The sequence below is a fragment of the Nicotiana tomentosiformis genome, chromosome 8, assembly GCF_000390325.3.
Source record: "Nicotiana tomentosiformis chromosome 8, ASM39032v3, whole genome shotgun sequence".
NCBI classification, from domain to species: domain Eukaryota; kingdom Viridiplantae; phylum Streptophyta; class Magnoliopsida; order Solanales; family Solanaceae; genus Nicotiana; species Nicotiana tomentosiformis.
The window spans coordinates 80,700,695-80,728,578 of NC_090819.1; positions in this window are offsets into that span (position 1 = coordinate 80,700,695).

Here is a 27,884-nt window from a genome sequence, read left to right on the forward strand (position 1 = left end):
GGACACTAGGTCTAACAAAGCCCTTATCAAGCAATTCTTGTAATTATTCTTTTAATTCGTTCAACTCCGTGCGGGGCCATATGGTATGGTGGAATAGAAATAGGCTGGGTTCCTGGAGAAAAATCAATACAGAAGTCAATATCTCTATCACTCTAATTGATAGAGATATGGCTAAGGTCACCGTTTTGACGTGACAATCCAATAGAGCATGATAAGGTGACAGCCAATCCATTCCCAATATAACATCAAAATCTACCATATCAAGAAGTAGGAGATCCACGCTGGTCTCAAGATTCCCAATAGTAACCACACACGAATGATAGACATGATCTACCACAATAGAATCTCCCACCAGTGTGGACACACACATAGAAGTACTTAGAGAATCACGAGGCACAACTAGATATGAAACAAAATAGGAGGACAGATAGGAATAAGTAGATCCTGGATCAAATAGAACTGAAGCATCTCTATGAAAAATTGGAGCAATACCTGTGATCACGGCATCGGAAGACTCGGCCTCAGGCCTAGTTGGAAAATCATAAAATCGGGGTTGGGCCCCACCACTCTGAACCGCATCCCTGGGACGGCCTCTAACTGGCTGGCTTCCACCTCTAACGACCTGACCTCCATGTCTAGGTGTCTGACCCCTACCCATAGCTGGCTGGGCGGGTGGCGGAACAGCTGGTGCTGGAATCATAGCACGAGAACCCTGCTACTGTATGCTGCCCTGAGACCTGGGGCAAAATCTAGCAATGTACCTCAGATCACCACAAGTATAACAGGATCTCGGCTATTGTGACTGCTGACCCTGGAACTGGCCATGTCGACCTTGATAACCACCCTGATAACTTCGGATCGGAGGTGCACTAATAGGAGCTGGTGGTGCACTGTAAGCTAGCTGGTTGGAATGAGGCATATGAGGGCCGGGACCACCTGAATCACTGTGGGATGCCTGGAACATTGAATGAAAAGGCCTGCGAGGATGGCCTCTACCAAAATTACCCCTACCTCCAGACGAGGCACCACTGAACCCACCGAACTGACAAGGCCTCTTATCAGACCCCTGCCCTATCTCTTATGCAAGAACCATCTCGATCCTCCTAGAAACATTAGCAGCCGCCTGAAAGGGAATCTCACTTCCGGTCCTATCTGAAGCCTGATAGGGTGAGTGAGTCCATCAATAAACCTCATCACTCTCTCTCCCTCAGCAGGAAGTAAAAGGAGAGCATGACGGGCTAGATCCACAAAACAGGTCTCGTACAGTAACAGTCATACTGCCCTACTGGAGACGCTCAAATTTCCTGCGGTAATCCTCTCTCAAGGTGATAGGGAGGAATTTCTCTAGAAATAGCCGTGAGAACTGCTACCAAGTCAGTGCAGGCGACCTAATTGGTCTGGTCAACATAAAATCTCTCCACCACCTCTTGGCGGAACCCGTCATTTGAAATACAACAAAATCGACCCCACTGGTCTCAACTATACCCATGTTCTGCAACACCTCATGGCAGCGGTCAAGATAATCATGTAGGTCCTCAGAAAGTGTACCACTCAAGTGAACTGGAAAAATCTTAGTAAACTTGTCCAACCTCAATAAAGCCTCAGAAGACATGGCGGGCCTTTCACCGGCCTGTGCCGCAACAGCTGGCTGGACTACCCCAACTGGTGGGGCTGCTGGAGTCTGATACTGGGGAGCCATATACTCCGGAGCGGGAGTAGTGGGAGTCTGTGCTCCTCCTCCAGCCTGTGAGATGGCTGGTGCCACTGGAAATGTAACATTCTGGGCCACGCCCTCCATAAGACTCACCAAACAGACTAGAGCGTCCTGAAGCACTAGAGTAGTTATGAATCCTTCCGGGACCTGAACTGGTCCAACTGGTACAGTCTGAACTGGAACCTCTTCTACCTCTGGCACGACCTCGGCCTCAGCCTCTACCCCTGGTCATAGTTGCCACCGGGGGTTCTGGTCCTTGTCCGTCGGTAGATATATTACATGTTCTCACCATCTGCGAGAGAATAAGAACACAATGGTTCAATCATTGGTGATAGAATTAGAATCGCACGACAGAATAAGAAAGAAGTGATATTGTTCCTAAACTTCATAGCCTCTGAAAGATAAGTACAGACGTCTCTGTACCGATCTTTTAGACTCTACAAAGCTTGCTCGTGACTCGTGAGATCTAAGTAACCTAGTGCTCTGATACCAACTTGTCACGACCCGAAAATCCCACCTTCGTGACCGTGATGACGCCTAACATTTTACTTGCTAGGCAAGACAACATTAGAATAATCTTAACCATTTTTAAACAAATTAAATTAAACGGAAGTCAATTACTGAAATAAAGTGCGGAAGACCATAACTACCGAATCTGGTGTCACAAGTGCACAAGCTACTAGAATAATACAAATAAAGGTTTGAATAAAATTCAAGTTGTTTGAAAGATAATACACAGCTAAGATAAGATAGAAGGGAACTTCAGAACTGCGGATGCTGTGCAGTTATACCTTAAGTCTCCTCTAGGTAGCTGAATCCGAGCAAGTCTATAGTACGCCGCTGGGACCAACTCCAAAATCTGCACAAGAAGTGCAAAATGTAGTATGAGTACAACCGACCCCATGTACTCCGTAAGTGTCGAGCCTAACCTCGACGAAGTAGTGACGAGGCTATGACAAGACACATACGTAAATAACCTATACAAGTATATACAAATATGAAACAACAATAGCACAATAAATAACAATTTATAAATTTGGGAGGGAACATGCGAAGGGGGATGATATAATAATTTTAACAAGAGAAGTGTAACGTAGCAGCCAATTAATTCATCAACAATAAAATGAGCAGCTGATAATATGAAAATGGCACGACACTACCCTTCGTACTTTTACTCTCATTCTTCCCATAAATTGATAAATAAATAATAATAATTGTTCGGAAGAGTATTTAAATGCGGGGATATATACTTATCAATCAATTCAATACTAGAATACCGACCTTACCTTCCAAAATATTCAACAATAATTAAACTAGCAATAATCTCATGAAAAATGATCAAATAAATAATAATAACTTAAGCAGGAATATCTTAATTAAATAGGTAATTATTCACAATAACTGAATTTCACCTGCATGCTTTGACTCAACCACAATGCATAATTGCTCGTCAACTCACATATACGTTGTACCCGCACATTAAATCACGTAGCAAATAGACAAATAAGTCCTAAACCCTCAAGTCAAGGTTAATCACGACACTTACCTCGATTTGCAACCAACTCAAGATTCTAATAAACCTTTGCCTCGCGAATTGGTATCTGAAGGCCTCGAATCTAGTCACAAACAATTCAATATACTCAACACGAATTATAGAAATCAATTCTATATGAAAATACTAAATTTTCCAATTAAAACCTGAAATTTAACTCAAAAATCGCCCGTGGGTCCACGTGTCGGAATCTGACAAAATTTATAAAATATGAACGCACATTCAACCACGAGTCCAACCATATAAATTTTATCAAATTCTGACGTCAACTCGACCTTCAAATCCCCAAATCTTATTTTTAAATCCCTAGGCCCAAATCCTCGAATTTCACCTCAAAAATACGTAATCTAGTCAGAATAATTGATGATAGTTCAATATTATTGACTAACAATGATCACAAGTGACTTACCTCAAGTTTTCCAGTGAATTCTTGCTCAAAAGTCGCCCCAACCCGTACTTGAAATGTCCAAGAATGAGAAAAATTTCGGAACCCCTCTGTTTTTAACACAGTCAGTGTTTCTACATCTGCGATGAACTTGGCCGCATCTGCAGTCTCGTAGATGCGAGGGTGGAAGTCGCTTATGCGGTTGGATCGCTTCTGCAGACTCGCTTCTGCGGTCCAAGGCCCCCTTAACCTAGGCCACATCTGCGACCATTGCGTCGCTTCTGCATCGCGCCTTCTGCTTCTGCGGACCATCCGCTTCTGCGAGGCCTAGCTCGCTTTGGCAGGCTCGCACCTGCAGTCAAAAATCCGCAGTTGCGATTACACCAGAAGGCCAAAATTTTAGATTTTTCTTAAGTCCAAATTTTGATCCGTTAACCATCCGGAATCCACCCAAGGCCCCCCGGGACCTCAACCAAATACACCAACAAGTCCTAAAATATCATACGAACTTAGTCGAAATCTCAAATCACATCAAACAACGCTAAAACTATGAATCATACCCCAATTCAAGCTTAAGGAACTTACGAATTTTCAAATTCTGCATTCGATGTCGAAACCTATCAAATCAAGTCCGATTGATCTCAAATTTTGCACACAAGTAATAAATGACATAACAGACCTATGAAAATTTTCAGAACTAAATTCCGACCCTGATATCAATAGAAGTCAATTTGTGGTCAAACTTTGGAATCTATAAGCTTTCAAACTTCTAATTTTCAACAAATGGCGATAACTCAAGTTAGGGACCTCCAAATTAAATTTCGGGTATACGCCCAAGTCCCAAATTACGATACGGACCTACCGAAACTATCAAAGCACGTATGTTTGCGCAAAACGTTGACTGAAGTCAACTCAAATGAGTTTTGAAGCACTATTTCACATTTTAATCAATTTTTTCACATAAAAACTTTTCAGAAAATTTACGGACTGCGCACGCAAGTCGAGAAAAGATGAATGGTGTTATTGTGTTGTAAGAACACATAAATAATTATTAAATTTAAAGATGACCTATCGAGTCATCAAAGATATACCGCCCGATAACAGTCCGATAATTATTAATCCGATACCAATCCACCCGATAAGCACCCGTAAGTATCATGTGTGGTTAATAATTCTCTTTCTACACATAGCAAGAATGCATAACTATATTTGTATATTTTTCAAAAGACTTTTTTATAATTTGCAAACAGAGTAAGGATGCGGAATTACATATATTTTCAACAAGTTTAAGTTGTCCATTTTTCCATTGTAAGGTAATCTTCATATATATGTTTTGCAAATGCATAAATACAACGTAAAAGAGTGCTACTTGCAGTGAAAACTAGTGGGATCCCATTTCACGAGATCTGGTTTAATGATATTCTAATTCTGAGAATAAAGATATTGAAATTTACTTGTAGCCTTTTAATGAAGATAAATTCTATATAAGTAAAACTCAACTGCTTGTATATGTGTTTGGTAATTTAATAAAATTTCAGCCGAGTTGCAATTTATATAACGACGAGTGATTTATAAAAGTAATCTAATTAGGATGCGCAATATCTCTATCGAAAACCCTATGTATTCACTGAGTAATAAGATAGTTATACAAACGAAACACACAACAATTTTTCCAAAAGAAATTTGTCGTAATAATTATAGTTGTGGACGGATTGACATATTGATTTGTGGATATCAATGCATTTGGTTTTTCTCTTTTACAAAAGACACACTATTTGCTGCTGTTCAAGATACATTAATACGATTTTTTTCGCATGCTGAAATTAACAATAAAATGTTAATTAGTTTTGCTTGTGGAAAAAACAAACTTGTTTGTGATTAATGCCCCCAAACGATAGTAAATGTTCTCGATTTGAGCCATTTTCCACCTCCTTTGTATGATTTTTCATCTTGTTCCAAGAAATAAAAAGAGCAGGGTTATAGTTGGATTCACTAATTCTGTCACGACCCAATTTCACCTATAGGTCGTGATGACGCCCAACACTACAGCTAGGCAAACCAACTAATAAGTCAATCGTACATTGGTTAAACTTTTATTCTAAGAAGATAATAAAATACCAACTTCTACCAATGTGTGTGCCAAGACCCGGTGTCACAACTGCATGAGCATCTAGTAGATTATACAAAACTCCAAATATTATCTGAAATGAAATAGACAGAATATAAATATAAGAAGAGACGCTGGTAGCTGCAGAACGGCTCAGAAAGGCAGCTCACCACTATGCCTCGGGATGACGTGGGTATGTGATGATAGGTCCTCCACTATTACCTGTCTCAGGTCCTGCACAAAAAGTGCAGCAAGTGTAGTATGAGTACGTAAACAACGTGTACCCAGTAAGTATCAAACCTAATCTCGAAGTGGTAGAAACGAGATGGCCAACTTTGACACTCACTATGGGTCAATAATAACAACTGAAATAAAACTAGGATATTTAAATCAGCATGATTTACAGAATTTACAATAATTTATTTAATCAGCAGAAATAATCAAATTTCCTCAAATGTAACAATTCTCAATATATTAATTAAATTCCTTCAATTCAAATAAATTTTAATTTATCAATTAAATCTCATATACAGAAGTAAAAATTAATTTCTAAACAAGCAAGAACAATAATTCATTAAATTCCAAGAATTTTCCAATTTATTAATTAGCTTCACAAGCTGAAATAAATTATTAAAGTATCGTGTAATTATTATTATTAAGCACGATTTCCGCCGAGGACGTACGGCCCGATCCAGAGTGTCGTGTACACTGCTGAGGGACTTGCGGCGCGATCCATAGATGCAACTATCCTGCTGAGGCGTTCGGCCCGCTCCACAAGAAAGGAGGACATTTTCTTATGTGCCTCCGGAAGGAGAGTATGTTTATTATAAGTTAAATTTGGGAGGAGAATAATTTGTTTTAACAATTAATTGATTTAAACAAAAATTTAAGCATATGAGATTTCCATCCTTTAATATCTTTATCTAACAATTCACAATATATTCATATATATTAATTAATATTAATTAATCAAAGAATACAATTTACACAAGTAAGGCATACTTTGAGTCCTAAACTACTCGGACTTTAGCATTAATAGTAGATATGCACGGACTCTCGTCACCTCGTGCGTACGTAGCCCCCACAATTTAGCAAAAATTGTTTAATCTTAATCACCTATGAGGTAATTTTCCCCTCACAAGATTAGACAAGAGACTTACCTCGTCTTGCTCCAATTTAATCCACTATAAGGCCTTTTCCACGATTATCCAACTCCGTCTGGCTTGAATCTAGTCAAAATAATTCGATACAATCACTAAATATTATAGGAATCAATTCTATAAGAAAATACTACATTTTAAATAAAAGATCCCGAAATTAGTTAAAAATTCGCCCACGGGGCCCACATCTCAGAATCCGGCGAAAGTTACGAAATCCGACAACCCATTCAATTACGATTCCAACCATACCAGTTTCACTCAAATCCGACTCCGAATCGATACCGAAATCTCAAAAATTCATTTCTATGAGATTTCTAAAACTTTCCCAAATTTAAATCTCAAAACACTAATTTATGGTGAAAACAATGATATACTTGTATATGTAGACCAAATCCGAGTTAGAATCACTTACCCCAATATTTTTTCCTTGAAAATCTGTCAAAAGTCGTCTCTGCTCAAGCTCAAGTTCGTCAAAAATGACAAATGGGACGAATGCACTCTTTTTATAAAACTGCCCAGCAGCCTTCGGAACTGGTCCTCGAACTGGGCCTCGATCGCGGCTTCGATCACAGGCTCGAGCCTGGACCTCGGTCATGGCCTCGATCAGGGCATCGAGGCTGGGCCTTCGATCATAGCCTCAATCATGGCATCGAGCTTGAGCCTTCGATTGTGACCCTCGATCTTGGGTCTCGATCCTGGCTCTCGAGCCTTGCCTTCGATCATGGCCCTCGAGCTGGACCTTCGATCATGGCCCTCGAGCTGGACCTTCGATCATGGCTTCGATACACAAGCTCGAGCCTTCATCAACCCTGGGCTCGATACCTGGGCTCGATACCTGGGCTCGATCACAGCCCAGAATGTCCAACAGAAGAGCAAACATTGCAGCAGCTTTTTATCTTAAATTTTTTATCCGTTAACCATCCGAAACTCACCCGAGGCCCTCGGGACCTCAACCAAATATACCAACAAGTCCTTAAACATCATAAGAACTTAGTCGAACCTCTAAATCACATCAAACAACGCTAAAACCATGAATCATACCCCAATTCAAGCTTAATGAAACTAAGAGTTTTCAACTTCTACATTCAATGTCGGAACCTATCAAATTAACTCTGATTGACCTCAAATTTTACACACAAGTCATAAATTACCTAATGGAGTTATGAAAATTTTCGGAACTGGATTCCGACTCCGGTATCAAAAAGTTAACTCATCGGTCAAACTTTCAAACTTAAATTCTTATTTTTAGCCATTTCATGCCTAATTTAACTACGGACTTTCAAATAAAATTCCGAACACGCTCCTAAGTCCAAAATCACCATACGAAGCTGTTGAAATCATCAAAATTCTATTCCGGGGTCATTTTTACAAAATATTGACCGAAGTCAAACTTAGCACTTTAAGGCCAACTTAAGGAATCAAGTGTTCTAGTTTTACCCCAAACACTTCCAAATCCCGAACCAACCATCCCCGCAAGTCATAAATCATTACAAGCACCTACAAGAAGTTTTATTTTAGGGAACGAGGTTCTAAAAGTTAAAATGACCGATTGGGTCATTATATTCTCCACCTCTTTAACAAACGTTCGTCCTCGAACGGGTTTAGAATTGTACCTGGAGTGCTGAATAAGTGTGGATATCTGCTCCGCATGTCTTCATCGGCCTCCCAAGTCGCTTCCTCGACTGGTTGGCCCCTTCACTGGACTTTTACTGCAGAAATCCTCTTGGACCTCAACTGGCGAACCTGTTTATCAACAATGGCAATTGGCTCCTCTTCATAACCCAAGCTATTATCTAGCTGAACTGTGCTGAAGTCTAACACATGTGATAGGTCGGCATGATACTTCCGGAGCATAGATACGTGAAAAATCGGATGAACTCCCGATAGGCTGGGAGGCAATGCAAGCTCATAAGCAACCTCCCCAACTCGTTTCAACACCTCAAATGGGCCTATAAACCTTGGGCTCAACTTGCCCTTCTTCCCGAATCTCCAAATTGCCTTCATCGGCGAAACCTTCAAGAGAACTTTTTCACCTACCATAAATGATATATCACGCGCTTTCTGATCCGCGTAACTCTTTTGTCTGGACTGTGCTGTACGAAGTCACTCCTGAATCAACTTTACCTTTTCCAAGGCATCCCTTACCAAATCAGTACCATATAAATTAGCCTCACCTGGCTCAAACCATCCGATAGGTGAACGACATCGCCGACTATATAAAGCCTCAAATGGAGCCATCTTGATCCTGGATTAGTAACTGTTATTATAAGCAAACTCGGCCAAAGGCAGGAAACGATCCCACTGACCTCCAAAGTCAATCACACATGCCCTGAGCATATCCTTCAAAATCTGAATTGTCCTCTCTGACTGTCCATCGGTCTGCTAATGAAAGGTTGTGCTGAGCTCTACACGGGTCCCTAACTCACTCTGTACTGCTCTCCAGAAATGTGAAGTAAACTGAGGACCTCTATCTGATATGATGGAAATTGGCACACCGTGCAACCGAACTATCTCCTGAATATAAATCTGGGCCAACCTCTCTGAAGTATACGTAGTCACAACAGTAATAAAATGTGCCGACTTAGTCAACCTGTCAACAATCACCCAAACTGCATCAAATTTTCTTGAGGTCCGCGGCAACCCAACTACAAAATCCATAGTAATTCATTCCCATTTTCACTCTGGTATGGTCATCTGCTGAAGTAGGCCACCTGGATATTTAACTTGCTGGAAATTTAGACACTGAGCTGCATACTCAACTATGTCCTTTTTCATTCGTCGCCACCAATAATGCTGCCTCAAGTCACGATACATCTTCGTAGCACCTGGATGAATAGAATATCGAGAACTGTGTGCCTCCTCCAGGATCTTTTTCCTCAGTTCATCCACATTAGGAACACACAGACGATCCTGGAGTCGTAGAACACCATATGCACCAATAGTGACTTCCTTGGCACTACCTTGTAGTACCGTTTCACGAAGAACCACCAGGTGTGGGTCATCATACTGGCGAGCTTGATCTGTTCAAATAGTGAAGACCGGGCCACAACACATGCAAGAACTCAGCTGGGCACTGAAATATCCAGCCTCACAAGTCTGTTAGCCAAGGACTGAATATCTGAGGCTAATGGCCTTTCCTCTGCTGAAATGAAAGTCAAACTACCCATACTCTCCGCCTTTCTGCTCAAGGCATCTGCAACCACATTTGCTATGCCCGGATGATACAGGATAGTAATATCATAATCTTTTAGTAACTCCAGCCATCTGCGCTGCCTCAAATTTAGATCCCTCTGCTTGAACAAATGCTGCAAACTGCGATGATCAGTGTAAACTTCACAAGACACCCCATAAAGATAATGCCTCCAAATCTTAAGAGCGTGAACAATCGCAGCTAACTCCAAATCATGTACCGGATAATTCTTTTCGTGGGGCTTCAGCCGACGTGAAGCATATGCAATAACTTGCCCTTCCTACATCAATACACAACCCAAGACAATGCGCGAAGCGTCGCAATACACTGTATACATCCCCGAACCAGAAGGCAACACTAACACTGGTGTTGTAGTTAATGATGTATTAAGCTTCTGAAAGCTCACCTCACAATCATCGGACCATCGGAATGGAGCACCCTTCTGGGTTAATTTGGTCAATGGTGCTGCAATAGATGAAAAACCTTCCACGAACCGACGATAATAACCTGCCAAACCTAGAAAACTCCTGATCTCCGTCGCTGAAGTGGGATGATGCCAATTCTGAACTGCCTCAATCTTTTTGGGATCAACTTTAATACCTTCGCCTGATACGATATGTCCCAAAAATGCTACAGACTCAAGCCAAAACTCACATTTAGAGAACTTAGTATATAGCTTTTGTTCCCGCAATGTCTGAAGCACTACTCTCATATGCTGCTCATGCTCCTCCTTACTACGTGAGTAGATCAAAATGTCATCAATAAAGACAATGACAAATGAGTCAATATATGGCTTGAATACCCTGCTCATCAGATCCATAAACGCTGCCAGGGCATTAGTTAAACCAAAAGACATTACTAGAAACTCATAATGACCATATCTAGTACGGAAAGCAGTCTTCGGAACATCCGAATCCCGAATCTTCAACTGATGGTGCCTCGACCTCAAGTCGATCTTAGAGAATACCCTAGCACCCTGCAACTGGTCAAATAGATCATCAATACACGGCAACTGGTACTTGTTCTTAATAGTGACTTTGTTCAATTGGCGATAATCAATACACATCTGCATTGTTCTATCCTTCTTTTTCACAAATAATACTGGTGCACCCCAAGGCGATACACTCGGTCTTACAAACCCTTTGGCTAGTAACTCTTCAAGTTGTTCTTTCAATTATTTTGGAGCCATGCGATACGGTGGGATAGATATAGGCTGGGTATCTGAAGCCAAGTCAATACAGAAATCAATATCATGATCAGGTGGCATACCTGGAATATCTGACGGAAATACATCAGGGAACTCCCGAACTACAGGCACTGAATCAATAGCCGGAGTCTCTGCAGTAGTATCCTGAACATAGGCTAGATAAGCCAAACAACCATTCTCAACCATGTGTTTAGCCTTTATAAAAGAAATAACTCGATTAAATGAACTAACAGGCGAACCCTTCCACTCCAACTTAGGCAATGCTGGAATAGCCAAGGTAACAGTCTTGGCATTACAATCTAGAATAGCATGATATGGAGACAACAAGTCCATGCCCAAAATAATTTTAAAATCGGTCATCTCAAGCAATGAAAGATCTGCTCTAGTTTTGTAACTGCAGAATGTAATAATACAGGACTGGTAGATCCGGTTCACAACAACAGAATCGCCCACAGGAGTGGACACATAAACATGAGTACTCAAGGACTCACGAGAAACACCCAGGAATGGAGTAAATAGAGATGACACATATGAATACGTAGATCCTGGATTAAATAATACTGAGGCATCTTTGCCACAAACAGAAATAATACCTGTAATCACGGTATCTGAGGCTTCTACATCTGGTCTAGCCAGAAAAGCATAGAACCGAGCTGGAGCGCCAACTGTCTGGCCTCCGCCTGGCTGACCTCCACCTCTAGGACGTCCCTTACCCACCTGTCCTCCGCCTCTCGGTGGTCGGACTACTGGTGGAGCAATTGGTCCGGTAAGCATAGGCTGCTGACCCTGCTGTACTGGTCTACCTCGAAGTCTGGGTCAAAACCTCCGCATGTGACTGGGATCCCCGCACTCGTAACAACTCTTCGGTGCGATGGGATGCTGACTAAGTGTCTAGCCATGGGGACCTGAAAACTCACGGAAAGAACCCTGAATAGCTGGTGGGCGATAAGAACTCTCTGGGATAGCACTAAGATAAGGTCGCACTGGAGCACCTCGAGGAGGTGGTGGTGCCGGATATGGGGGTCTGCTGGACTGTCCCCTCACGAACTGACCTTTGCCCCCGGACGGAGAACTTATGAACTCTCCAGAGTACCTGAACCTCTTATCTCTCATAATCTGCTCTCGGCTCCGCTGACGTACACCCTCAATCCTCCGGGCTATCTCTACAACTCGCTCATAAGAAGTACTTATCTCAACCTCTCGAGCCATAGTGGCCTGAATACTAGTATGTAAACCGGCTACAAACCTTCGCACTCCCTCCGCCTCAGTAGGGAGTATCATTAGTGCATGGAGAGATAATTCAGAAAACCTTGCCTCATAATCAGTCACTGACATCTGACCCTGCTGGAGCTGCTCAAACTGAAACCGCAACTCTTCCCTCTGGGAGGGTGGAATATACATGTCCAAGAAGATACGGGTGAACCTGTCCCAAGTCATGGGAGGAGAATCTGCTGGTCTGCCAAGAACATAAGACTGCCACCATCTACGGGCTCTACCCTCTAGCTGAAAAGTAGCGAAATCAACCCCATGGGATTCCAATATCCTCATGTTGTACAGTCTATCCTTGCAACGATCAATGAAATCATGTGGATCCTCATGTCGCTCACCCCCGAAGACAGGAGGATGTAGTCTAGTCCATCTGTCCAATAGTTTCTGAGGATCGGCGACTACAGCTGGCTTGGGCTCAGGTGCAGCTGCTACCACTGGCTGGACTCCACCCACGGGTAGTGCACCCTGGGTCTGATATACAACAGTTGTCTGTCCATGAGCCTGCGCGGTAGGGGTCTGTGCTCCACCGCCCGCCTGAGATATGGTTGTGTCTGCCGGAAATAAACCGGCCTGAGTCATATTGTCCATGAATCGCAGCATATGACCCATGACATCCTGAAATCTCGGTGCAGATGTGAAGTCCACCGGAGCTGGCTCTGCCACAAGCACCTCACCCTGCTCCTCAATAATGGGATTCTCTGCTAGATCCACTGGCGGCATAACCGGAATAATCCTGGGACGTCCTCGCCCTCTACCACAGGCTGGAGCCCTCCCTCGGCCTCTGCCTCGGCCTCTAGCAACTGGGGGAGTAGCTCTTCCCTGGTCTGGAATCTCATTAGAGCGTGTTCTCACCATCTGTGAGAGAATAAGAGAATGATATTTAGTACTACATCAATTGCACGATGGAATATGAAGAAAGGTAGTTTCCTAACACCATATAGCCTCTCAAAGATAAGTACAGATGTCTCTGTACTGATCCGCAAGACTCTATTAGGTCTGCTCATAACTTGTGAGACCTACGTGAACCTAGTGCTCTGATACTATGTTGTCACGACCCAATTTCACCTATAGGTCGTGATGGTGCCCAACACTACAGCTAGGCAAGCCAACTAATAAGTCAATCATACATTGGTTAAACTTTTATTTCAAGAAGATAATAAAATACCAACTTCTACCAATATGTGTGCCAAGACCCGGTGTCACAAGTGCATGAGCATCTAGTAGATTATACAAAACTCCAAATACTGTCTGAAATGAAATAGATAGAATATAAAGCTAAGAAGAGACACTGGTAGCTGCAGAACGGCTCAGAAAGGCAGCTCACCATTATGCCTCGGGATAACGTGGGTATGTGATGATAGGTCCTCCACCAGTACCTGTCTCAGGTCCTGCACAAAAAGTGCAGCAAGTGTAGTATGAGTACGTAAACAACGTATACCCAGTAAGTATCAAGCCTAATCTTGAAGTGGTAGATACGAGATGGCCGACTTTTGACACTCACTATGGGTCAATAATAATAACTGAAATAAAACTAGGATTTTTAAATCAGCATGATTTACAGAATTTACAATAATTTATTTAATCAGCAGAAATAATCAAATTCCCTCAAATGTAACAATTCTCAATATATTAATTAAATTCCTTCAATTCAAATAAATTCTAATTTATCAATTAAATCTCATTTACAGAAGTAACAATTAATTTCTAAACAAGCAAGAACAATAATTCATTAAATTCCAAAAAAATTTCAATTTATTAATTAGCTTTACAAGCTGAAATAAATTATTAAAGTATCGTGTAATTATTATTATTAAGCACGATTTCTGCCGAGGACGTACGACCCGATCCAGAGTGTCGTGTACACTGCCGAGGGACGTGCGGTGCGATCCATCGATGCATCTATCCTGCCGAGGCGTTCGGCCCGCTCCACAAGAAAGGAGGACATTTTCTTATGTGCCTCCGGAAGGAGAGTATGTTTATTATAAGATAAATTTGGGAGGAGAATAATTTCTTTTAACAATTAATTGATTTAAACAAAAATTTAAGCATATGAGATTTTCATCCTTTAATATCTTTATCTAACAAATCACAATATATTCATATATATCAATTAATATTAATTAATCAAAGAATACAATTTACACAAGTAAGGCATGCTTTGAGTCCTAAACTACCCGGAGTTTAGTATTAATAGTAGCTATGCACGGACTCTCGTCACCTCGTGCGTACGTAGCCCCCACAATTTAGCAACAATTATTTAATCTTAATCACCTATGAGGTAATTTTCCCCTCATAAGATTAGACAAGAGACTTACTTCGTCTTGCTCCAATTTAATCCACTATAAGGCCTTTTCCACGATTATCCAACTCCGTCTGGCTCGAATCTAGCCAAAATAATTCGATACAATCACTAAATATTATAGGAATTAATTCTATAAGAAAATATTACATTTTAAAGAAAGGATCCCGAAATTAGTTAAAAATTTGCCTGCGGGGCCCACATCTCGGAATCCGGCGAAAGTTACGAAATCCGACATCCCATTCAATTACGAGTCCAACCATACCAGTTTCAATCAAATCCGACTCTGAATCGATACCGAAATCTCAAAAATTTATTTCTATGAGATTTCTAAAAATTTCCCAAATTTAAATATCAAAATACTAATTTATGGTGAAAACAATGATATACTTGTATATGTAGACCAAATCCGAGTTAGAATCACTTACCCCAATATTTTTTCCTTAAAAATCTTCCAAAAGTTGTCTCTGCTCAAGATCAAGTTCGTCAAAAATGACAAATGGGATGAATGCCCTCTTTTTATAAAACTGCCAAGCACCCTTCGGAACTGGTCCTCGAACTGGGCCTCGATCACAGGCTCGAGCCTGGACCTCGGTCAAGGCCTCGATCAGGGCATCGAGACTGGGCCTTCGATCATAGCCTCAATCATGGCATCGAGCTTGAGCCTTCGATTGTGACCCTCGATCTTGGGTCTTGATCCTGGCCCCTCGAGCCTTGCATTCGATCATGGCCTTCGAGCTCGACCTTCGATCATGGCCCTCGAGCTGGACCTTCGATCATGGCTTCGATACACAAGCTCAAGCTTGTGCCTCGTCAACCCTGGGCTCGATACCTGGGCTCGATATCTGGCTCGATATCTGGGCATGATCACAGCCCAGAATGTCCAACAGAAGAGGAAAAATTGCAGCAGCTTTTTAACTCAAATTTTTGATCCGTTAACCATCCGAAACTCACCCGAGGCCCTCGAGACCTCAACCAAATATACCAACAAGTCCTAAAACATCATACGAACTTAGTCGAACCTCTAAATCATATCAAACAACGCTAAAACCATGAATCATACCCCAATTCAAACTTAATTAAACTAAGAGTTTTCAACTTCTACATTCAATGTCGGAACTTATCAAATCAACTCCGATTGACCTCAAATTTTATACACAAGTCATAAATTATATAACGGAGCTATGAAAATTTTTGGAACTGGATTCCGTCTACGGTATCAAAAAGTCAACTCATCGGTCAAACTTCCAAACTTAAATTCTTGTTTTTAGCCATTTCATGCCTAATTTAACTACGGACTTCCAAATAAAATTTCGAACACGCTCCTAAGTCCAAAATTACCATACGGAGCTGTTGGAATCATCAAAATTCTATTCCGGTGTCGTTTTTACAAAATATTGACCGAAGTCAAACTTAGCACTTTAAGGCCAACTTAAGGAACCAAGTGTTCTGGTTTCACCCCAAACACTTTCAAATCCCGAACCAACCATCCGCGCAAGTCATAAATCATTACAAGCACCTACAAGAAGTTTTATTTTAGGGAACATGATTCTAAAAGTTAAAATGACCAGTTGGGTCATTACAAATTCCGTCTCAATCTTCATTAAAAATATTCATCACTCATTATACAACAATATACACAATTATAATTGATCAACAATTGCAAAATTATTATTTATTGTGTAGATAATTTCTACATTATAATTTATGCATGTGTAACTAGTTGTAAATTAAACGGCCCATAAAAGTAAATTATTGTGAAAAGACATGGTAGTAGAAAATTAAAAAATTATTACAAAAAAATGAAAAAAGACCTGATATGCATGCTGAAGTGCAAAAGATAGGAAGAATTTTAGTAGTTCAATTGGTTGGATATCTGAAATTTTACTTTATTGGTGATGGTTCGATTCTTTAATTTTAGTATTCTGGTTCTTTAATTTCTTACTTTTAAATTTTTTATAATTAATAGTGCAAAAGAAAGTTAGACGAGACAATTATTGCGAATTAAGATTAAAGATGCTATAACAAATGCAGTAATATCATTACATATTTTCCACGCATGGATATTTATAATATGATTCGTTTTAAAAAGTTAAATCAGACACCAATGCTATATATAGGATGAAAGAGATGAGGATTAACCCAAACAAGTTTGTTATGATATACACGATATGTTGATCTGTCAAATCCGTCTGTTTATTTACTTTTCTTATTTATGTTTGCATCCATTATTTTTAAAAATCTTAAGTCACTCTTAATATAAGCAAGAGTTCCAACGGGTTATGAGATTTTGTCTAGTTATTTATCATTTAATTTTCTTCTTTATATTTAAAAGGCAAAATACTTAAACGTCTCTTTTAAGTTATGCTCAACGATTAGACTTTTATCACATTTTTTTTCTCGTGTTTTCAAAATTAAATTAACTTTTGTATGTGGGTCCAACACTATATTATTATATTTTTCTCAAGCTTTTTCACCCAACGAGTTCAGCCATCTTCTTCTTCCTCATAAGCAACCGCCGATTTTCACTTTTCCACTCTTATACGATGAACCACCTAGGTTCAGCCATGGATAACCTTGAAGACCACTGGATTTGGCGTCACTCTTTTAGCCTTTGGATTTTCGAGTTCTTGATTTTTCCTATAATTAATAGAGGAGAAAAATAGAAGAAATAGAGGGAGAAAAGAATGGAGTAGTGGAGCCTTCACCGGAGCAGTGGCCGGAAGTTTGACTAGAGCCTTCACTGGTCTAGTTTTTATTTTTTTTTATGCAGAAAAAAGAATCAAGAATTATAGTAGGACTTCACCATATCAAACAATCCCATATACAAGAATAAAAAGATTCAAATCAATTCCAATCCAACCCCACCATTCAAGCAAATGAACCAACACACCATCCTCAAGATTTTAATGTCTTAATACAGCAAATAGAGAGAGGAACAGAGAAGATCCAACTAAAGCACTAAAAATTGGCAATAAGAACCCGCTCCGGCATCGCAGCACACGAAGGCATGCTACAAAAGGGAAAATTTGGGATTTAGTGATGATGAGCTGGACTAGTTATAAGCAAAGGAAAAAGCATTTTTCTTTAAATGTTTTTCCTTTTCTTTTTGTTTAATTACACGTGTCAAGTTTTTTAATACAAATTATATGCGTGTCTCTTTAATTTGTTCGCTTGACATGTTATTGGCAAGTGAGATTCACGCATATGATTGATCGATTATATTCGGGTATTTATTTGATATACCTAAAAATCACTTAGAAGTGTTAAAATGGTAAAGAAGTCAATTAACGTGTTTACCTGTTCGTTGAGGACAACTTAAATGAGTTGTTTATGTATTTCGCCTATTTAAAATCATATTTTTAAAATCATTTTAATTCACTCTTAGTATAATATAAAGTTTCACATTCTATTATTTATCATCTACATAACTTACAACCATAATGTTTACTGAGAAAAAACTCAACTTTTATTCTTTAGTTTCAACTTTTCTCCTTTCACTCTATTTTGTACCATTCTCTTTTACGAAGGTATTGCCTGCCCATTAAATCATACTCCCTCCGTTTCAATTGATGTGAATCCATTCGATTGGGCACGAAATTTAAGAAAAGAGAGAAAAATTTTAAACTTGTGGTGTAAAATGAGGCACATATATTTTGTGTGGCTATAAATCATTACATAAAGGTAAATTATTTTCAAATAAGGAAATAGGTCATTCATTTTGGTACGGACTAAAAAAAAATAGATTCACATTAATTGAAACGGAGAGAGTACTAAATAAGGTTTATTTTCAACCATTTACTATCCTTTTCCCTTTTATTACCACAACCCCTAATTTTAGGGTTTATTCCTTGGTTTGTCCTCCAAACACGTGCCACATGGCAAATCACAGCTCGTTTTAGTCCGAAGTTTAATATTGAAAACAAAAAATCATATTCTGATATTAATATAATTTATATTGGAAATTATATATTATTTTATACTAGATTAAATAAAATAAAAAATATATCTTATTGAAACTACGTGAATAAGAATATATTAAAAGTAAAATTTTAATATGGTGTATTAACAATACATGAACAAAAGTAACTAAAGATTCTATAGGTATTTTTTGCTAGAAATCCAATTGCAATAACCTTTACTAGGATGTCTTTTGTTGGACTACCGTAATCATGACGTGTAGGTAAAAATATTTCTTTTGAGCAAAGAGGGGGAAAATATCATAATTCTCGTTATGTCCTTCGATTTTCATTTCATTTTGAGGTTTTAAAATCTTATTGATTTGTTAAATGCCTGAATTAGACCTACTTATGAATAATCTTTTTGAACATATGTTTATTATATCGTTGGAGAAAAAAAATCATCTTTTTGATATCTTTTGAACGCATATTTATCATATTGTTGCTTTTTGAATGCATGTTTATCATATCGTTGAATTGAAATTTCTTTTGAACACATATTTATCAATGATAAAAAAGAATCTGATTTTTTCTGCATTTTATCGTGCCAACGGGCAATAGTGTTGAAAAGAACAAATGTAAAATGATGATGCACGCCGATTGGGATCCTAGCTGTCAAACTACTGACCGTTGTAAATACAAAAAAGTAAAAAATGTAAGTCAAAGAAATAATTAATATGAATAAACCGTTTACAACCGGTAATTTCATTATTTATCTTCCATCAGTGGAAGCTTTAAATTCTAATTCATTTTTCGTTTTTGTTAAAAGAACATATACTTTAAATTTTAAAATTCTTTAAAATTGACGCGTACAATCTTATTTCAGTCTACTGAATACAGAGCATCATGTTGGTCTGTCAACACTTATCTTGTTATTAATTTTCTCCTATCTATATTCAAAGTCATTATTTTTTTAGGATCTTAATGCACTTATAACATAAAACAAAATTATTTTATTATGAACATAGCCAACCACAATATACAGTTGAGGAAGGAAAAACTCTACTTTTACATAAAGGGAAAAATAACTCTACTATTATGTGAAACCCTATTTTGCCATATTTTATATGTTTTTGGTAATTTAATAAACGAGTTGCAATTTATATAACGTCTAGTCATTTATAAAAGCAATGTAATTATGATGCACAATATAGCTATTGAAAACCATACGTATTCACTGAGTAATAAGATAGTTATACCAACGAAACATACAACAAAATTTCCAAAAGAAATTTGTCGTAATAATTATATCAATGCCTTCGGTTTTTCTCTTCTAGAAAAGGCACACTATTTGCTGCTATTCAAGATTCATTAATACCGTTTTTTTCGCATGCTGAAATTAACAATGAAATGTTAATTAGTTTTGCCAGTGGAAAATAAATTTGTTTGTGAAAAACGCCCTCAAACCATAGAAGGTGTCCTCGATTTGAGCCATTTTCCACCTCCTTAGTATGAATTTTCATCTTGTTCCAAGAAATAATAAGAGCAGAGTTATAGTTGAATTTTCACAGTTATTCCGCCTCAATCTTCATTAGAATTATTCATCAATCATTATACAACAATACACACTGTTATAATTGATCAACAATTGCCAAATTATTATTTATTGTGTAGATAATTTCTACATTATAATTTATGCATGTTTAACTAGTTGTAAACTAAACGGCCCCTAAAAGTAAATTCTCGTGAAAAGACATGGTAGAAAATTAAAAAAATATTACAAATAAAATGGAAAAAAAGACCTATTATGCATGTTGAAGTGCAAAAGATAGGAAGAATTTTAGTAGTTCAATTGGTTGGGTATCTGAACTTTTACCTTATTGGCGAGAGTTCGATTTCCGTTCTTTGATTTCATGCTTCTAAAATTTTTATAATCAATAGTGCAAAAGAAAGTTAAACGAGGCAATTATTGCGAATAAAGATTAAAGATGTTATAACAAATGCAGTAATATCATTACATATCTTCCAGTATGGATATTTATAATATGAGTCATTTTAAAAAGTTAAATCAGACACTTTTAAAATTATGAAATGTTATATATAGAATGAAAGAGACGAGGATTAACCCAAACAAGTTTGTTCTAATATACATGTCATGTCGATCTGTCAAACCTATATGTTTTTTAATTTTCTTCTTTATATTTACATCCATTATTTTTTAAATCTTAATTCACTCTTAATATAAACAAGACTTTCAACGGGTCATGTCGATTTGTCTAGTTTTCTATCATTTAATTTTCTTCTTTATATTTAAAACCATTATTTTTAAAACCTTTTTAATTCTCTCTTAATATAATATAAAGTTTCACATTCTGTTATTTTATTATATACATTTCTTACAACCATAATGTTTATTGAGACAAAACTCATTTTTTATGTAAATGGCAAAAGAACTCTACCTTTCTTGATCTTTTACGAAGTTGTTACCTGCCCATAAAATTAGACTAAATAAGGTTTATTTTCAACCCTTTACTTTTTTTATTACCGCAACCCCTAATTTTAGGGTTTATTCCTTGATTTGTCCTCGGAACATGTGCCACGTGGCAACCGCCATAGCACATGCAAATCCAGCTCGGTTTAATGTGAAGTTTAATATCGAAAACAAAAAAACATATTATAACATTAATGTAATTTATATTGGAAATTTATATTTTATCTTATACGAGATTAAATATGAAATAAAAATATACCATATTGAAACTACGTGAATAAGAATATTTTAAAAGTAAAATTCTAATATAGTGTATTAACAATACGTGAATAAAAGACCTAAAGAAAATTCTATAGGTATTTTTTGTTAGAAACCCAATTGCATATAATATTTACTAGTATGTCTTTTGTTTGACAACCGTAATGACGTGTAGGTAAAAATATTTCTTTTAATCAAAGAGGGGCAAAATATCATAATTTCCGTTATGTCCTTCGATTTTCATTTCATTTTGAAGTTTAAAAATCCTTATTGATTTGTTAAACGTCTGGATTAAACATACTTATGAATAATCTTTTTGAATGTATGTTTATTATATCGTTGGAGAGAAATTCGTCTTTTTTATATCTTTTAATCATTGATTTTTGAACGCATGTTTATCATATCGTTGATGTAAAATTTCTTTTGAACGCATGTTTATCAATTATAAAAAAAGAATATGATTTTTTCAGCATTTTATCGTGCCAACTGGCAATAGTGCTGAAAAGAACAAATGTAAAAAGATAATGCATGCGTCCGGGATCCTAGTTGTCAAACTACTGACCGTTGCAAACACAAAAAGTAAAATATATAAGTCAAAGAAACAATTAATATGAATAAATTGTTTACAATCAGTAATTTCATCATTTATTTTCTATCGGTGGAAGCTTTACATTCTGATTCGTTTTTTTTATTTTTGTTAAAAGAACATATACTTTAAATTTTAAAATACTTTAAAATTGATGCGCATAATCTTATTTTGATCTACTGAATACAGATCATGTTTGTCTGTCAACACTTGTGTTGTTTTTAATTTTCTCCTATCTATATTCAAAATCATTATTTTTTAGGATCTTAATTCACTTATAACGTAAAACAAAATTCAAATTCTCTTTTTTATGGACATAGCAACCACAATATAGTTGAGCAAAAACTCTACTTTTACATAAAGGGCAAAATAACTCTACCATCATGTGAAACCCTATTTTTGCCATATTGTTCAAACTTCAGAGTAGTAGAAGTGATCAGTATATAGCATAAAACACTTGATTTTTAAGAAAAAAATAGAAATCCTGAGAAGATATTATAAGAGAAGTAAGTAATTAAAGAAAAGAACAAGTTGTTACACAAAAAAGGAAAAATAATAAATTACACAAAGGTTGGATTCTGATAACTCTAATAGTTTATTATTTTTCCTTATTTTCAATAGGATCCCACTTATTTTGTACCTTTTTTCTTTAGTAAGTTGTTCAATTTTTTTTTTTAATATATATATTTAGTAATTTATTTACCTGCCCATTTTGTATATATAAAGAGCAAATATTAGGGTTATCCCCACTCCTCACTTTCTCTTTTCTGTTTTATGACCGATCCCAAATTTTTAGGGTTTTATTCCTCAATTTCTCCACCAGTCACATGTTACGTGTCACACACCTCAGCATATGCCAATTACAGCGTGAGGACATCTGACGTGCCATCCCCTAATTGGTTGGTGATTTCTCTCTCATGCATTCATGCAAATTTGAAAAAAGAGAGATACACGTAGTAAGTGTATATATTACAACAATACATATTTTTAAGGAGAGATAACATAGACTTTAAAACCTCTGCACTTCATTCCTTCTATATAAAGCCAGTCTCCTCTATTTTTACTATATAATTTCCCCCTTTCATTTCTTTTATGTCTTAGTCTTTCTATTCTATCATCATGTTTTCTCTGTCATTTGTCTAAGTGTTTGACACACTCCCCCTCTCCCTCTCTTTAGAATTTCATTTCTTTTCGCAAACCTAAGATTAAACTTAAGAGGTTTTCTCTTGATTTTTCCCTCACATTTTATTCAGACATCTTCGAATCCATCCAAGATTCCTTTCTAGGTGTCGTTAGCTCTTAGTTTTCTGTCGAACTTTTTCTTGGTCTAAAAGTGGGTGTTCTTCTGATCCGAGGTCTTGATTGAGGTGAAGATATATTTTTTCTTCATTTCTGATTTTTTTTTCACTTGAGTTTTTGTCTTTTTTTTTTTTTTTTTCACGCGGGTGTTTTTAGCTCATCTGTTTTGCTGATTATTTTTATACCTTTTCTTGAAATGATTTTGAATTTACATTTGTTGTGTGCATTTATTTTGTTTCTGGTTGGTTTATTTATTTATCTGTACTTCTTTTTTGGGTTTGTTTTACTTATGCTTTTTACTGCGCTTCTGGTAGTAGTTTTCGTTTTTTTGGCCTGTGGGGTTTATCCTTTGGGTATATCGAAATGGTTGGCGACTGGCAAACCTCTAATTTGGCTATTGTAGTTTTTGTGAATGATTTTGCTTAAATCTAATGTGGATTTACCGTAGCTTGATCGTGTTACCATAATTTTATGTGAATCTTTGAAGTCCTGATAAAACTGTCTTTTCTAACCTTTTCAAGTTAATTGACGGGAACGTAAATTATTTAGAAAATCCTAAATAAAGTAGCTTAAAATTATCGGCATATGGTTCTTTTTACGGTTCATTGAGCTTGTTCAGTGCATTTGTTTGATTGTAACGCATGCTGATTGAATGATGAGTTGATGAAATGAACAATTTTTTCCGTCATTGAGAATTAGGGTTTCTTCCATTAAAAGCTTTCACACTAATTCACTAAATGGAGTATTTTAATGTGTGTTATCATGTCATAATTATCACATTAAATGTAGTGGATTACATTAGATTAATTAGACGACATAGATTTAAATTTAATTTAAAGGTGCATACGAATTAATCTCTATGTTTATGTTTGATTCAAATAATATTTGTGTATACCAAATACTTATAGTTTCTCCAACTCATTGACTGGATTTTCATTTGTGGTGGTAAATTCATCATTTTATGTCGTGTTTGTTTTACATGGAGAAGAGTGCCCTATCAATGGAAGGAAGCTATAGAGCAAGTGATTCTGATACTGCTGTGTCCAAATCATCGGGATCGCAGCTCTTACCTATTGGAGGAATATCTATTGACCTTAATCTTCCAATGCCAGTGAAAGAGAAAGAGAACTGTCACCATTTTTCGATACGGTTAGTCTCCAATTTGTAATTTCTTATCTTTTGTAATTAGTTATTTTTTTTTCCTTTTTTGCTGACTTAATTGATTTAAAATAAATTATTTGTATTAGCATGATTTAATGAGCATAAAATCATGGTGCCTATAAATTTTCGGCTCTTGCTGTCTCACTTACATTTTTCCAAGATGCATAGGTATTAACTATGTCTGGATCTTTTAGATTATGAATTAACTGATGCATCCACTCCTTTTGCCGTTGCATTTTCCTCTTTCGAATTTATTTTTTGAGTAATGTTATATTGGCATTGAAAGTTTACTTGGCTGTGACAGAATATCCTTGTCTAGAAGTTGTAGTACTCTCCTCACGATACAACTAGTTAGGATATTCTCATGTTTCTTCACGTATTTTTATTCATGTCTAAATAAAAAATAAGGGGTTAAAGTATCAAATAAAATTCTTAAATGGATGCAAAGCTCTACCTTGACCATCTAAAAACGAGGGGTTTCTGTGATACTCCTCCATTAAATTAGGAGTTGATGGCTCACATAGTCACTCAACAACAACAATAACAACCCACTATAATCCCACTAGTGAGGTCTGGGGAGGTTAGTGTGTACGCAGACCTTATCCCTATCCTGGAGTAGAGATGCTGTTTTCGATAGATACTCGGTTCCCTCCCTCCAAGAACTCCACCTTGCTCTTGGGTGACCCGAACTCACAACCTCTTAGTTAGAAGTGGAGTATTCTTACCACTAGATCAACCCACTCTTGTCCATAGTCACTCAACTTTGGAAAATTGGCCATCAAAACCATATAATTTTCTTTTATCTTTTAAAAATTATTTTACTTTACCTAGTTTACTTAAATGACATTCTTGCCAGATTTTATACTTTCCGGTGAGATTTATTTTAAGAAAAAAAATTATTAAAATTAACTTGAATTATTTTAAAACTCAACCAACCCGTTTACCCAATACATGACCGGTCCCACATATATGGGTCGACTTTAACATCTTCTCTACCCTATATGCAATTGTAGTTAACGAAAAGTTTTGTACTTTTGGACAATAATTTATATCATTGGATTTTTCAGTTCTCATCTCAAAAATTATGTTACATCAAATTTAAAACAGCCGAATCTTGCGAATATTTGAAACAAAAATTTGCAAAATACTTGAGAATTATTTTACGACTCCTGGATATTACAAGAAGTGTTGTTAAAGTTAAACAAACTTTAAAAGGGTTAATTTGTATCACTTAATTTTTACGATAATAATTTATATCATTGAACTTTTCATTCCTTTGCACTTGACTTAGTGTCTAATGACAACGAATTTTAAAAAAAACTTAGAATCTCATATAAACTATAAATATTGAAGAACTATAATTCTAAGTAGTTGAGAGCATAATCTGATTTATAATAGAATGGTTACATTTATTTAAATTTTTTCATGTGTCTTTCATAATCGTCTATTGAATGTTAACTTCCAAAAGTTTATCTTGCTCTTCTCATAGCAGTGTTTAATTTGTTTTAAGTAGTTCATTTTAACTTTTAAATTTGATATAACATAATTTTTTAAATAGAAATTGAAAAATCTAATGATATAAATTATTATCCATACCTACAAGAGTCCCTAAGTAATCTATAGCTACAAAAGAAAATTATATGATTTTGATGGCCAATTTTCCAAAGTTGAATGACCATCTAATTAAGCCATCAACTCATTAAATTAGACAAATCCTATTTTCTTCATTGCTTTCAAGAGTCCCTAAGTAATTTGTTCGTTGTTTTTTTTTATTGTTGGTACAGTGGATATGTAGCTGAGATGAGAAAGAAGGACATGATAATTTGTTCACCCTTTGGATCAAGCAGTAAGCCCGAGGATCAACTTCCTCCTCTAGACATTCTCAAATTTAAGTCATGGTGATGTAAAAATTGCATCAAAGGTGCAGGAGACGACATTGGTAATATGTGTGTACATAAGGCCTCTACTAGTGGTGTGCAATATCTATTGCCAGAGATGAAGCACATGTCCGATTCACGTAAAGGCGACAAAAATAAAGCGATTATGGAAGATTACATAGATAGTGGTGATGACAATGACTTCATATTGTCATGGAAACGCAATAAAGAGAAATACACTCTAGTTCAAAATACGACTGTCAAAGCTGGTAATATTTTATTATGTCATATTTCTATATACATATATGATAGCTATTTGTTTTTAACTTCAAGTATATATATATATGTTGTGTGTATTTCCCAGTTCCCAGAAGTGTTAGCAAAGAGGAGACTGGCAATCCAGCTACTGAGGTAACACTATCTAAGCAATGCTCAACTCAAGAAACAAAAACGAAGAGCCCAGGTAATTTAAGAGCATTTGTTTTGTGTGTATCAATATTATCTTTAGGTTTTGCGCTTGTTCATTAATGTTAGAATTGACAATGATGCTTTTGGTTTTGAAAACAGTTGCTAATTTGTTGAACAACAATACAAAGATTGCGGATTCTGAGCCACCAGCTCCCTCAAATGATGAAAGTGACAAAGAAGTTCCTTATGATATTGATCCAGAGATAGAAATAGGCTCTCAAAATGTTGAACAGAGAACTGCTTCAATCACTTCAGATGAAATAGAAGTATTTGGTAGCAAAGAAAGGGTTCTTAATATGACCAATGAGAAGTTAAGTAGATTACCTTCTGTTGAATTGATAGAGGGCACTGAAACATCTAAGGGAAATTTGGCAGTAAATAGTCAGTGTGATTTGCATGAGGATATTGCAAATGATCTACCGCGCAGGAAAACACGTAAGGTGCGGTTGTTGACTGAGATATTGCTGGGTGAAAAAGCCAATTTGGAGATGAATTGTGCCAATGCCGAACGATGTTCAGCAAATACCATGCCCATCCTACTTTCTGATGGAGATACGGTTGGTGTACCTAAGGATAAGGTATCCTTTCTTGAGGATGCTAGAAAGGGTAACAAGATTTCTCAGAAGAAGAGAAGGACGTCTCAAGAAGATAACCGCAAGTCAGAGATGAACTTAGATGGTAAGATGGCTAAAAGATCTAAAGCCTTCAATAAAAAAGCTGAGAGGAGTTCTATGGAGATTGAAGTTTCTGATTCACGTCCAATTAAGAATGGATCAGACAAAGAGCGTCTACAGAGTCGCAGCAAAAGTGCGAAAATAAAGCATAGAAGTGATCATAAGGACACTGGAGTAAATAAAAAGAAACATAAGCAGGATCAACTTGTCAGTGGATATTCTCCTCAAATGCTCCCGGAGGGGAAAAGCACTGGTATTAGCACAAATGGATATGGTGGTGCTAATATT